At 48.3% G+C, this 15,635-nt stretch overlaps 1 pseudogene; it reads left to right on the top strand.

Moving 5' to 3' along the window:
- The first annotated feature begins 1,310 nt into the window (after nucleotides 1–1,310).
- LOC125519599 lies at nucleotides 1,311–12,048 on the top strand (annotated as a pseudogene).
- Nucleotides 12,049–15,635: the final 3,587 nt, after the last annotated feature.

Genomic DNA, 15,635 nt, shown 5'->3' with positions numbered 1-15,635 from the left:
AAATGATGAAAGCTTAGGCTTTTAGGGTGCCTCGGTGTCGACAAACCCTAAATGATGAGACCATGATCTTGTTCCTTGACAATAACCAACTTTTTGACCAAACTTTTTTCCTATTTAGAGCGAAACATGGCCCACAACGATGAGGCCGGTGGTTCGGGCGGCAAGCAATTCTGGGAGCTGTCCCAGGATATGTCGTCATCATCATCGGATGACGAAAGTCTCCTGGCGGAGTGCGACTGGTGCCACGACAATCGAGGTCTGTGCGACATGCCTCACCTGGATGATGATCGGCGCTTCAGCATTAAGCTCGAGGAGACCTTCGAAGTCGAAACGGTACACAACGACGACAAGTGTTATTTTCATAATTAAGCATTACTTCAACTATTTCAACGTGTAATTTTCATATTTTACAATTCGAGTATAGCTTATCCCATGCCATGCAAGACGCTATGTCTTGGAGAGGATGGATTTTGAAGACCATGAAATTTCTGAAACAAAGAAAATTCACCTAAGGACTCATCACGATGTGGACTTTGAAGTAAATCTATATAATTCTGAGAGCGTAACCCATTTTGGTTGCAAAAATTGGGAAGCATTTTGCAAGATGTATGGTTTTGATGAGGGTATGCTTATCACCATGGATCTTGGTAATCCTGACATCAACCAAGACAATATGAACATTTGGGTCCTTGTTGATACGCCTCCAGTTCTACCGCTATGTGAGTTTCTCAAACATAGTTATTAGCTAATTTATATTGTTTATTTCAAAATAGTTGATAGCTTATTTCCATTGACAGCTTATTTTTATTGTTCAAAGAATGTGCGGGAGATGGTAGACAAAACCCACTACACCGATGGCTCCGAATTAACAACTTACAAGGAGAAAAATCATCTGGTCGGATTTTGTACTGACATTGAAAATTACATTATCCACAAACAAATTCCTCAACATTATGGTAAATACGTGCCACTAGTGTATGTGTTCAACTACGGTAACTAATCTTTGTTTAATCTGGTGATGTCACAATGTTGTGGCTGAGTTGTTCATAGTTGCGCCTAAGAAATGTCTAATTATTGTTTTCTGTTAATTTTGCTCAGTACACCCCTTCATGGCAAGGCGTGAAGTCCTGGAGAAGCTCCACATTGGTATCGGTGAGGAGACCACAACTATGGCCAACCTGATCATGTTAATAAAGGGCCGGGTCTTCATTGTTCTTGTCACAAACGAAGCAGACTGAACCTTTTTTGGTTGCCCTCATTGGAGAAAACTTGCCGAAGAGTACGCTTTTGAAGCTGGGGAAAGGATCTACATGTATCTTGACAAACCTAATCATGAGATCATGGTGCACTACCACATACCCGACTCACCATAGCTCTCGGTGCTAAAGAGTTCGTAGTCACACATGCAGCTCGGCTCATAGAAAGATGCACCCATTTGCACTTAGAGAAACCTCCACTTGTAGACCTCGAGAACGAAGTATCATAGTAGTATTCTCTGTAAGACCTACCTCAAAGAGACCACATTCTTGTGTGCAGTCACCCTTGAAGTGGGGCTCTTAAGAGATGACCTGAAGCGGCTGCAGGCCTACCTCAAAGACGCTGACAACAAATCGAGGTCAGGAAATGCAAGAGTTGTTGTCTTGGTGAGCGAGATCAGAGATGTGGCGTATGAGGCTCAAAATGTCATGGAAGCTGCAGATTACATGGAGAAGATAAACAGGCTCAAGAGGGGTTTCATGGGTGCCATCTCAAGGTATGCTCGTTTGCCGAGTGACTTGGTCGCACTTCATAATATTGGTGCGGAAATTCAGTGAGTAAGAAAGAAGCTCACTGATATTTTTACAAGTGCCGTGAATTTGAAAATTGATTTGGATGATACCGTTGTAGCTGAGGATGAGTTTCTAGAGGATTTCAGTCATATACAACACAATTCTGAAGATGATGTTGTCATGGTTGATTTCCAGGATGAGGACGAGAAATAGTGGAAAAATTAGTTGGCAATGAGAAAATGCTTAGAGCTGTGTCTATCCTTGCCATGGGTGGAGGGTGGAGCAGGGAAAACTACACTCACAAGAAAAGTATACACTTCATCCAGAGTTAAAGAGCACTTCCATACAGTTGCTTGGGCGACTGTATCTCAAACATTCAAGGACATAGAGTTACTAAAGGATATTATGAAACAAATAATAGAGGACAAAGATGGCTGTAGAGAAATTGACAAAATGGATGAGTGCCAGGTGGGAAAGAAGATCCATGACTTCCTCCTGCATAAACGGTACCTGGTAGCTAGTTCTCGATGATGTGTGGGAAACTGACACATGGGAGCAGTTGAACACAACAGTTAAAGCCTTTCCAGATGTAACTAATGGTAGTAGAGTATTGTTAACTACACTGAAAGAAGATGTTGCAAATCATGTTCAGATGCCAACACATGTTCATCCTTTGAAAAAGTTAGATGAAGAGAGGACTTGGAAACTTTTTAGTAGCAAAGCACTACCATCATATAAAAGGTCTGTTATAGATGATGTGGATGAGTTTGAAAAACATGGCAGAAAGCTTGCAAAGAAATGTGATGGGTTGCCTCTTGCACTTGCAGTATTGGGGGTCATCTGTCAAAGAATCTAACACTACTAGGAAAAAGCCTATACACAGAATCTTACCAGTAGCGCTGTACAAAATCAAGCGCTACTGCTACTTAGTAGCAGCGCTCATAGATAAACCACGCTACTGCTATGACTTTAGCAGTAGCGCGTACTAGCGAAAAGCGGCGCTGCTATGTTTGAACTGGGCGCACATGGCTAGCCCAACCTAGTAGTAGCGCGTATATTGGCCCAGCGCCACTGCTAATCTGCTTAGCTGTAGCGCGCTTATGTGTAAGGCGCTGCTGCTAATGGAAATAAAATAAAGTGAAAAACAAATAGAAAAGTAAATGGAAATGAAAGAAAACAGAATGGAATAGCTGTAGCGCGTTTCTCTGGAACACGCTATAGCTATCTTAGCTATAGAGCGTTTCGGCAAAACGCGCTACTGCTAGTTTGACTCAAATCCCGGTAGTCCGGGCTCAAAATTTCGCTAAGTCCTTTCCCCCCCTCTCTACTCCCGGCCCCCCTGTCCCCCAACTGCTCCATCGCCGCCGTCGCCCTGCCGCCTTCGACCACACCGCCACCGCCCGAGGCCGCCTTCGACCACACCGCCGCCGCCCGCCACCTTCGACCACACCGCAGCCGCCCGAGGCCGCCCTCGACCTCACAGCCGCCGCCCGAGGCCATCGTCGACCTCACCGTCGCCTCCCTCGAGCTCACTGCCGCCGCCCTCGACCTCACCGCCGCCGCCCGAGCCAGAGCCTGCCCTTGCCGCCGACCGTAAGGCTCTGCCTCTACTGTCCCCTACCCTCCTCTCTCTCTCTGCTAGGGCAATTTCATATATATGTTGATACTGTGTTGATGTTCATATGAACCCTCGGTGTTCATATGAACCCTAGATTTTTTTAGGGCAGTAGGCATTTTATAGCATTTAGGAAAAATGATTAGCAATTTTTTTAGGAAATTAGCTAGGGCAATTTTTATGAAAATGCCTAAACAGTAATTCCATTTAGCTTTAAACTAATAGAGGGTATATAAATAATAGTAGCATTTAGATTTAAATTAACAGAGGCTATAAACAAAAAACACTTAGCTATAAAAAAATATTTGGACTATGGACCTGAATTTGTTCCAAATTTCATTCAAATGAAATTTGAATTATTTGGACTATGGACCTGAGTATTTTTGAAGAAATTGGGTGTAGGTACTAAGGTCTTGCTGTGGAAATTTTGGTGAGGTCAGAAGGGTTAGAGAAAATGGAGTTTCTAGACTTTTAGCTTTAGACAAAAAACATAAGTATTTAGCTATAAATAAAAAACAGTAGCTATGGCATTTAGCTATAAAAAAACAGAATTGTTTTTTCTTTTCAAAAACTTGGTCAAACAATATATGACTTGTGCTGGAATGATGCTGAGTGGCCTATGTTTTGCCGGAATGTTGATTCATTTCTGTTCCAGCAAATTTCAGGTTCTCGATTTGTCCACTTTTTAGCAAAGGTCATGCCGAAATTTTCCGTGAATTTCGGCATGACTTGTGCTACAAACTAGGACATATCGAGTGCCCGGGATTTGCCGCACTAGGAAGGAGTCAACATTCCTGCAAAACAATAGGCCTTTTTTATGTCATTATTCATTTTATTAGGTCTAGAATTAATTGACTAGATTTAATCATAGGAAACATGGCTAGCATGAAGGACAGGGTTCTGGTGATTGCGACGACGCCTACCGAGCGACAGACGAATTTTTTAGCCTTACCGACGATCAACCGATGTTATTGCTGGGCCCACCGGTGGCATCGGGGACTAAGACCGACACGCAGACCGGTGCTGAGACTGAGACCGGCGCTCAGACTCAGACCGGCATCGAGACCGGCACCGAGACTGAGACCGGCGCTGCCTCGGGGAGCGGAGCCGGTGTAGAACCGAAAGCAAAGAGGCAACGGGTTCCTAACAAACTCAGGACTACTAGAGTGGTGGTCACGGAGGTGGACGACGACAATTTTGAGCCAACGGCGCCCGAGGAAGCGCGTCGATGCTACGACAATCAAATAGGCTGCATCATATGGACAACCGCCACCATCAATGATGAGAAACTATAGAAGATAGGAAATATGAGGAGCTCCTTCCTAAAGAAATTTCACCAGATATTCTTGTTTCCGGGCCAGAATGAGAATGATTATAAAGATCCAGATGAGGACCCGGCAATGAAGAAGATAAACAAACACACCATGGCCAAGTTTAGTGACACGTTGGCCGCCTGGAAAAATCAAGTGAAAGCAAGGATCATCGACAAGAAGGAACCCTACTCTGAGATTGTAAAGGATAATCCGACAATCACGGAAGAGCAGTTTCAAATATTCAAGGAGGCTTGCGAGGCCGAAGATGCCAAAAAAAAGTCTAAGTACATGAAGGGGCTTCAAGAGAGGAACATTGGGAGCCACCACCTCGGAAGCCGTGGTTACGGCGGAAAGAGGTACAAATGGGCCAAGGAGGACGCGGAAGCCGCGAGTCTGGGCATCCCAGACCCCTTGGCGGAGTTCACCGTCCCGCAGGAGCGTGACGTCCTCAGGGCCCGGCACCGTTGGGACCCAGTGAAAAAGGTTTACGAGACAACACCGGTCATTACAGAGTTCATGAGACTGCTGGTAATTTTAGTTTCTGATCAATTCAACTACACACGTTAGTCATATTTGTAAACAATCGTTGTGCCTTTTGCAGAGAGAGCAGCACAGGATTGCGGCCGAAAGCGACTCGCCGTCTGAGGCATTGGCGAGGCCCAAGTGGGACACTCCATTCAACCAGGCGTTGAACATATTGAAACGACAACCGGTGGATACTCAACCGTCGTATGGACGCGTGCACGGTGTCGGAGACGGCGCCACGTGGAAGAAGTACTACCGTGAGACCACGGAGGAGAGGAAGGAAAGACGGAGGTTAAATGAAGAAAACATCGACAAGAGGGTTGAGATTGCGGTTGAGAAGAAATCAACTGAGACAGTCGCAACAGCGGTAGCTGCCGCAAAACAGGTGGCTGTAGATATTTCTACTACCTTGGTTCCGGCCGTTTTCAATTGGAGCAGGCAAAATCCAGAAAAAGATGCAGCGGGCTTTCCCCTTGCTGACTTCTTGGCGGGGAGCAGCTCGACTAGCGTTGCACCAGCACCTGCAGCTGCACCTGCTCCCGCACCGGCTCCCTCACCGGACGTGCTAGGCGGTGCTTCGTCTTTGGCTGAGCTCGATGCCCTCACGGTATCTGTCACACCGGCCCCCTTCAATATAAATGTATAATCTCCCGTTTTCGTTGCCTTCGGATGTCTCACGTCGCAGACTTTCTTTGCAGGCCGACGAAACCCCGTGCACCATATTGTACACCATCAGCGACCAGAAGGTGGACGTGGAGAAGGCGACGATAATGGAGCCGAAGGAACCATTGTTCCACAGCCGGCCGATCCCCCCGAACGTCTTCAAGGTTTCCGTGGCCAGTGTCAAACCGGGCCACGAGAATTTGCCTCCTCCAGTACTACTGGGGGATGACGACGAGACACCGCGGCGGCTTGGTGATTGTTGCAATGCTGGGTGGGTCCTGTTGTGGCCAAAGAGTCTGCTTCGTCTGGAGGCGGCCGGGAGCACACCCACGAGCACGCAGCCTCAGCAAGGTATGAACATCAACACCCCACCTACCCAATTAGCGTCGGGTGTCGGGTTGGGTGATAGCGGACGGGGTAAGGAGGAGGCTCCATTAGTCGCTGATGACGTCGCCATGGATGAGGATGAGGACGACGATGGTGCTGCTGAACAGTATGTCTATACTGGCGCCTCCTCAGGGTTTGAGCGTCATGAGTCGGTGCCTGAATTGCCGTCTCAACATATTATGGACGACCTTCCGGTAGTAAAGAAGTTTAGGAAGAGAGCGAGGAAAGGAAAAAAAGTTGTTTCTATGATCCAGCCGCCTCAGCAGCCTCGGCTTCAGGACCGTATAGATATCCCCGATGCGGATAAATGGCATATCCCCGGTCAGCCAATCCTACCTGCAACAGCGCTATGGGCCAGATTCGGCGATCTAAAGAGACTTCATGACGATGTGCTGCGGGTAGAGAAAGACCTCATCGCCTCAAAAGATCCAGGATACCCACTCTACGTGGTTAACGTTCCGCAGCAAATGTCGTACGTCGACAGCTTCCCCGCGGATAAGTTCTTCCTCCGATTCGATTACATATTCGACATGTTTCACGTGAAGAAGCTGGATTTTACATTTGTCCGCCTTTATGCCTTGCACATGAACTACATCATCGGGGTTGAGCAGATATCTCATATCTGTGTCGCTGACCCGTACTACATGCACGAGGGCTTCTTGGGAGTCTGCACAAAGCACCATGAATACGCGAGGGATTACATCGTCAGTTTCATGCTCGCCAATAAGGACAAGGGGGCGATTCTCGTGCCTTATCATTCCATGTAAGTCATCCGCGCTGCTATCCTTCCTTCGATTTCAATCATTCATTTGCACGGTGGAGGCTAATTAATTTGAGGACTTATTTTGCGCAGCGGCGGGCGCGCCGTCCTCATCATCCTCTACCCTCGATTCTCCCACGCTCTTTACTTGGACTCGTCGAAGAACATTCACAAAAAGGATTATACCCACATCAAGGATGTTCTCGACAGTGCTATGTATCACCAGCAATCACTGGGTGGAGAGGCCAGGGGCAAGAAGATGAGGGGCGGCAGGGTCGCCTTCGGCCATAAGACCGACTTCTGCTGCATCCAGCAACCGAACGATTGTCTTAATGATGGATTCTATGTCCTACACCACATGCTGGAGTACAGACGGGATCACCAGAACCTTCGCATGGCACCTTCTTCCGGCGATGCCCATATTCTGCAATGGGCAAAGGACATAGGAGATATCGAGAATCATTGACTTCGAGCTGAGTTCTATAACATCCAGCGCGAACTTGCCCAAATCATCATGAAGGAGGTCGTCGGAAAAACAGGGATGTTCTACGGAGAAGGACAAATGTCGCGGGAAGACGTCCGAACATGGATATCCTCTCAGCGTCTCGACCTGAAGCCTTTCACTAGGCTCGGGGACTATCTCCCTGACTTGGATGGATGGAACGACATGTTGGAGTGATTGTCGATATATGACAATGTGTCCATTTAGTCCATACTTTCTGTATGACAAAACTTTGAGTTATGCACGGTGAAACTTTATTTGTGATGTAATTAAACCGTCCTCCTCCTCGACTAGCGAAAATCACTCTAGTTAGGGCATTCTGGGGTACGATGAACTTTGTTATTTATGCTTATGCATGATATGTTGTTTTTATTTTTGCCAAGTCTGTCTCTTTCTGTTGCTCAACTATATATGTTGCATATCATCGACTCATGTGATGATGCAGATGCATAGATCATAGATGGCGAAGAAGTGCTATGCCAGGAGTATATATATGACAAGTGGCCGGAGTGTCAGGCCCTTCCGGTTTCCGAGCGACAGGCAGTAGTTAGTTTAGAGGTTCACGCTAATGCGAGAGAGGGATACGAACTCATGTTCTCAAAGTGATAGCCCTTCTCGCGTATATCATTGTTTAGATGGATGACGATGTATTTGCATATCATTCGAGACTTGTATCGCTATTTTCGAGATGATGACGAGAGACCACTTTGTGTTGGATGATGATTATGATGATGACATGATTTGATGAGACTAATTGTATGTATATGCTATGATTACATTTGTATGTGTATGATATGCTAAAGATTATTGTATAAAGCCTATTCAAATACAAAACAAATACAAAACAAATATGCAGGAAAAAAACTAATAAATAAACTAATAGTAGTGAGGGGGGAAATTTAGCAGTAGCGCCGCATTGTCAGTAGCGCGTCCCAGCAAACAGCCCTGCAGATAATATCAGCAGCGCCCTTTCCTAAAGAGCGCTACAGCTATTCATGTATAGCAGTAGCGTGGGACAACCGGCGCTACTGCTATACGTTAGCTGTAGCGCCTTATTAGTAGCGCCGGTGCCCGCGCTACTGAGAGGCCCAAAACCCTCGCTGCTGCTAGGCTTTTCCCTAGTGGTGTAAATACACAAGCATGGTCATATGTACTATCGGGTTGGCCATCAACCAAGGCTCGCAGTTACAAAGATCTGTCAAGTCATTATTTAAAATCTTGTTTTCTCTATCTCGCTGCTTTTCCCGAGGACTTTGAAATATCACTGTTCCACCTTATTCAATTATGGATAGCAGAAAGCCTTATTCCAGATATACCAAATCATAAACCGGAAGAAACGGCACACATGTATGTAGCTGAATTGGCTCAAAGAAGTCTTGTCCAAGTTGTCACAGAAGCAAGGGACATGGGTGGATTGAAAAAATAAGGGTTCATGATATCTTACGTGAGTGGTGCGTAGAAGAATCAAGAAAAGATGGTTTTCTTGATGTCAACAATGAAACTACAGGTCAAACTTCCCCTCTTCTCTGTTTACATAACTCTAGTTTCTGTTTCAATATCTCAGTTTTTCGTGATATGTGTCTTATGGCTGATATATGCACGCATTCTATAAATGTGCAGGCCAAGCTAATGCATCATCATCTGATACCCTGAAATTCTATCGTTCCTCCCTCAAAACTCTAGTGATCTGGTTTTACAAACAAGACTTGATCTTCGATCTCTCGTTGGCTATCAACTTTCATCAATACCTAAGATGAGTCTTCTAAGAGTTCTTCACATCGAAAATTCAAACCTAACAGGTATTTGTAGGGTAATCGATGGGTGCACTAACCTAAGATACCTTAGGTTGAGACGGTGTTCCAAGATGAAGCTCATTTCTTCAATTACAAAACTCTTGTATTTACAGACTATTGATCTGATAGGCACACACATACACAAGAAAAAATGTATGCCAAAATCGTTCTGGCAAATCCCTACTCTAAGGCATGCTTACATTGCTGAAATTTCACCTGGGAGGAGTGTTCAACAAAACGATCTCGAGACCTTGAGAATAGGGTATTGCTTTAACCGCGATGTTAAGTTCATGAGAGAAATGACTAAACTAACAATCTTATCCTTCTTACTGGCCTGGGAGAGGATTGGTTATATATTCACAAATATGCCTCATCTAGTTGACCTTTCCATCGGAGGTTTCCAAGATGTTAGTGAGTCTCACCGTCCAAGTTATTGAATTTATGCAGCAACCAACTTATCCAAAAGTCAATGTAGGCCGCAGAATCGTTTTTATTTTTAATACTGCGTTGGCAGGGTCTTGAACTCAAGACCTCTTGGCTCTGATACCATATTGAATTCATGCACCAGTCAACCCATCCAAAAGTCCGAACTGATGGAGGGAGACAGGCAATATATTTCAACACAAGTATCATTAGAGAAAACCTGATGCCCATCCTTGAGAAGTTTCCCTGTCTTTTGGTGTTGAAGCTAGACCGTTATGAACTCCAAACCATGTCCTGTAGTGCCAAAGGATTTCCTCGATTGCGAGAGTTAGTACTTCGTAGGTTTTCCACCGTGTGGAGCTTGGAGGAAGGAACAATGCCAAAGCTCTCTTACCTTGAACTTGATAATTTCAAACGGATGAGCAGGCTCCCCGAGGGTTGTTACGCCTTCCCTCCCAAAAGTACGTGAAGATGAACCACATGCCCTTGATCACTGGAGATGACAGCACAGTGCAGGGGCTGCAACAGAAAGAGTGCCAGGTAGCACTACACCTCTTGCCATCCTCCCATCTTCTGATTAATTTTTACTACGCACTACCTCTATTGTTGGTTTGTAACTCCAGCTATTTACGTGTACACTTATTTGCAGGTGCATCTGGGATGGACCGATTGGTGTGTGCTAGTTTCCACACCTATATATCCTCCCTGAATGTATCTCGTTTTATCAAGTATGCACTATGTATTTGCCTGAATCCAATGTAACAATAAGAATATGAAGCACTTATCTCCTCCTACCAGCCTGTACGGTGGTGCTTCAAGACGACAGTGTAATCTGTACTGTCTCTGAATAATTTGGATTATTGTCGTTTGGCTTGCACAGTAATCTATGCTGTGCGCATTGTGGGTCACGATATGCTAGTTCATGATTATTGTGATGTCCTGCAGTCAGAACATATCTATGACAGCTAATTATTTTACGTGCAGTGCAGCACTCTTGTTTATGTAGTAGTACTATATCTACGATGCAAAATTCAGAGATCTGCCACACATTCAAAATGTTCAGAATACCATAGGTAGCTGAATGTCCTGTCCTGCCTGCCAGCACAAAATCAAAGAGGAACAAAAGATTGTCCAATAACCAGAACACGATCGCGGCCATAATCACGAAAGACACCAGGATACACTCTCGTGTATGACTGAAAGCAATGGGAACTGCATCCCTGGCCAATAGATGTAGTGAGATAAACTAAATTACAGAGACGTTCACAGGGTCCTTGCCTTAGTGCCGTGCTGCTAAAACCACGTCTCAAGAAAGCTAGCTGTTTTCTATTCATAATTGTGTATATATGATGCAAGTCTGAATAAGAACAACTGTTATACAGCACGAATTTCAGAGGTTTGGCCTGCAGATTAGAACACCATACTTCCTGAAGGTCATGTCAGTACAAGAGTCACGAACAGAAATAACAAACAACACTAGCTCGTCTAGATACATCACGAACAGCACTAGTTTGTCCAATTCTGAAGGAAACTTCTTGGGAATCTGTTACAATGTATTATTATTGTTCCAAAGAGTGCTGAGTGAGGTGATGCTGAAAACCTCAGATCAAGCAAGGCATTCCATTGCAACAAAAGGGAAGCTTATTTGCTTTAATAAGCATCTTAATACTTAATTAGGCTGATGTTTGAGCAAAGGAAGATTCTGTTCAAAAGTATAATATATCCATTGTTTCTTAAAGGGAAAGCTCCAACCCTCCTCGGGAGCACAAGGCATCTCTTGCCGTGACCCTTCCTGAGATTCTTTCTTTCCAGCATGCCTACATGTACTTTGCTCTGCTCGGTCACCAAGTTGGAAACTCGAAGCAGTACAAAGCCAAACACAATGCCTTCCTAAGCTTTGCTCTCCTCCTGAAACACAAAGAACAAATACAAAACCAACCATCATCGTTCCTGAATCCTGTGCAGCCACGGTTGCGTATATATATTCTTCCATCCACTCACCCCTCATCCAACTACATTCGTCCATCCACTCATCTCTGATCAAACATTTCATCTGTGAGATCAAGCAGAGAGCCAAAGACGTGGTGGAGCAATGGCCGAGTCGGCCATTAGTGTCGTGCTTGGCAACGTGAGCACCCTTGCGCAAGCAGTGAAGTTGAGTTCCTGAAACATGAGCTGAAGCGGCTGCAAGGCTTCCTTAGAGACGCCGACAACAAACAGAGGCGGGGAGATGAAGGTGCTGCTATCTTGGTCAGCCAGATCAAGGATGCGGCGTACGAGGCCGACTGTAGAGAATGATTTGGTGCATCGATAATTGATTGATCGTGCACTAGGAACATATATATAGGTACAAGGGGTGCGACCGGTATCTTGTCTCCTAAGATACACGTACATACAGAGGGAGATAGATACTACAGGTACTGCATACAGAACCCAGACCTACGTACATGTACACATGTTCAACACTCCCCCCCTCCCCCCCCCCCCCCCCCCCCCCCCGCAGTCGAAGCGTCGCCGGTGACGCAAAGACCGGACCGAAACCCCTCGAAAGTCGAGGTGGGAAGTCCCTTCGTCATCACATCGGCGAACTGCTGATCGGTGGGCACATGTAGAACACGAACACGACCAAGTGCGACGTGCTCCCGGACGAAGTGGATGTCGAGCTCGATGTGCTTCGTCCGTCGGTGATGGACAGGGTTGGCAGCGAGGTACACCGTGGAGACGTTATCACAGTAGACGAGCGTCGCCTTGGTGACCTCACATAGCAACTCCTGGAGTAGCTGTCGTAGCCAGGAACACTCCGCGACAGCGTTGGCCACGGCCCGATACTCGGCCTCGGCGCTCGATCGTGAGACCGTGGGTTGTCGTTTAGACGACCACGAAATCAGAGATGGCCCGAGGTAGACGCAGTAGCCAGAGGTGGAGCGTCGAGTGTCGGGACACCCAGCCTAGTCGGCGTCGGAGTAGGCGACAAGGCTGGTGTCTGGCGAGGCCGTCAGGGTGAGACCCATGGCTGTGGTGCCACGTATGTACCGAAGTATACGTTTCACGAGAGTCCAATGGGTGTCACGAGGAGCATGCATGTGAAGGCACACCTGCTAGACAGCATACTGAATGTCCGGGCGCGTCAGTGTGAGGTACTGAAGCGCACCGACAATGGAGCGGTAGAAGGGAGCGTCGGACGCCGGAGAGCCCTCAACGGCGGACACCATAGCCTTCGTATCGACAGGCGTGGAAGCAGGCTTGCAATTAAGCATGCCGGCTCGCTCCAGAAGCTCGTAGGCATACTTCTGGTGGTGTAGGAAGAAGCCAGTAGCCCGGCGCACTAACTCGATGCCGAGGAAGTAGTGGAGAGCCCCCAAGTCCTTGAGGGTGAACTCGGTGCCAAGGCGAGCTGTGATCTGCTGAAGAAGCGCTAGCGAGGACGCAGTCAGGATGATGTCGTCGACGTACAGGAGGAGGTACGCGGTGGCGTGGCCCTGGTGGTAGACGAACAGGGAGGCATCGGACCGTGTGGACCGGAACCCCTGTTGCTGGAAAAAGGCCGCGATCCGCTGGTACCAGGCCCGAGGTGCCTGCTTCAACCCGTAGAGAGAACGGGAGAGCAAGCACACGTGGTCCGGATAGTCGGTGTCGACGAAACCAGTCGGCTGCTGACAGAACACCTGCTCGTCGAGATGGCCATGCAAGAAAGCATTAGACACATCGAGCTGGTGGACAGGCCAAGCGCGAGAAACAGCGAGCTGGAGAACAGCGCGAATCGTGCCCGGTTTAACAACCGGGGCGAAGGTGTCGGTGAAGTCCACGCCGGCGCACTGGCGAAAGCCGCGCACCACCCAACGCACCTTGTAGCGCTCGAGAGAACCGTCGGGGCGAGTCTTATGGCGGAAGACCCACTTGCCAGTGATGACATTGGCACGGGGTGGCCGCGGGACAAGCTGCCACGTACGGTTGCGCTGCAGGGCGTCAAACTCCTCATGTATCGCAGCTAGCCAGTTCGGATCCCGAAGGGCTGCACGAGCGGAGGTGGGGAGCGATGACGGCGTCGAGGTAGAAGCCGCGCATGCATACTCGTCGAACGAGTAGCGCGTGCTGGGACGCAGGGTCCCAGTCCGAGCTCGAGTGACCACACCGGTGAGGGGTGCGGCCGTGGCGACGGGAGCCGCCAAGGGAGCCGCGGCGACGGGGGCTGCGGTGGGGGCCGCGGCGACGGCGGCCGCGGTGGGGGCCGCGGCAGGGCCGGCCGAGGGGGCCACGGCGACGGGGGCCGCGGCAGGGGCCGCAGCGCCAGGGGCCAAGGAGGCCGTGGCAGGGGCCGCAGCGCCAGGGGCCGCCGGCGCGTGGAGCGCAGGCAGAGCCGAACCCGGGGCGCGGATGGGCGGTCCGCCAGAGGTGGAGGCAGGGACGAACCGCGCCGCAGGAGACTCCGAAGGTGACGGTACCTGCTGAAACGGGAACACGAGCTCATCAAAGTACACATGCCGCGAAGTGAAAACGCGGTGGGAGACTGGTGTTGGGGAACGTAGTAATTTTAAAATTTTCCTACGCACACGAAAGATCATGGTGATGCATAGCAACGAGAGAGGAGAGTGTTGTCTACGTACCCTCGTAGACCGACAGCGGAAGCGTTAGCACAACGCGGTTGATGTAGTCGTACGTCTTCACGGCCCGACCGATCAAGCACCGAAACTACGGCACCTCCGAGTTTTAGCACACGTTCAGCTCGATGACGATCCCCGGACTCCGATCCAGCAAAGTGTCAGGGAAGAGTTCCGTCAGCACGACGGCGTGGTGACGATCTTGATGTTCTACCGTTGCAGGGCTTCGCCTAAGCACCGCTACAATATTATCGAGGATTATGGTGGAAGGGGGCACCGCACATGGCTAAGAAAACGATCACGTGGATCAACTTGTGTGTCTATGGGGTGCCCCCTGCCCCCGTATATAAAGGAGTGGAGGAGGGGAGGGCCGGCCCTCTCTATGGCGCGCCCTAGGGGAGTCCTACTCCCACCAGGAGTAGGATTCCCCCTTTCCTAGTCCAACTAGGAGTCCTTCCATGTAGTAGGAGTAGGAGACAAGGAAGGGGAAGAGGGAAGAGAAGGAAGGAGGGGGCGCAGCCCCTCCCCCTAGTCCAATTCGGACTAGGCCTTGGGGGGCGCGCGGCCTGCCTCTCCCTCTCCCCTAAAGCCCAATAAGGCCCATATACTTCTTCTCCCGTATTCCCGTAACTCTCCGGTACTCCGAAAAATACCCAAACCACTCGGAACCTCTCCGATGTCCGAATATAGTCGTCCAATATATCTATCTTTACGTCTCGACCATTTCGAGCCTCCTCGTCATGTCCCCGATCTCATCCGGAACTCCGAACTCCTTCGGTACATCAAAACTCATAAACTCATAATATAACTATCATCGAAACCTTAAGCGTGCGGACCCTATGGGTTCGAGAACAATGTAGACAGGACCGAGACACGTCTCCGGTCCATAACCAATAGCGGAACCTGGATGCTCATATTGGCTCCCACATATTCTACGAAGATCTTTATCGGTCAGACCGCATAACAACATACATTGTTCCCTTTGTCATCGGTATGTTACTTGCCCGAGATTCGATCGTCGGTATCTCAATACCTAGTTCAATCTCGTTACCGGCAAGTCTCTTTACTCGTTTCGTAATACATCATCTCGCAACTAACTCATTAGTTGCAATGCTTGCAAGGCTTATGTGATGTGCATTACCGAGAGGGCCTAGAGATACCTCTCCGACAATCGGAGTGACAAATCCTAATCTCGAAATACGCCAACCCAACATGTACATTTGGAGACACCTGTAGATCTCCTTTATAATCACCCAGTTACGTTGTGACGTTTGGTAGCACTCAAAG

Source organism: Triticum urartu, chromosome 7 (assembly GCF_003073215.2).
Source record: "Triticum urartu cultivar G1812 chromosome 7, Tu2.1, whole genome shotgun sequence".
Lineage (NCBI taxonomy): Eukaryota > Viridiplantae > Streptophyta > Magnoliopsida > Poales > Poaceae > Triticum > Triticum urartu.
The sequence above is the reverse complement of the archived record's forward strand: the minus strand, read 5'-3'. Positions and strand labels throughout refer to the sequence as shown.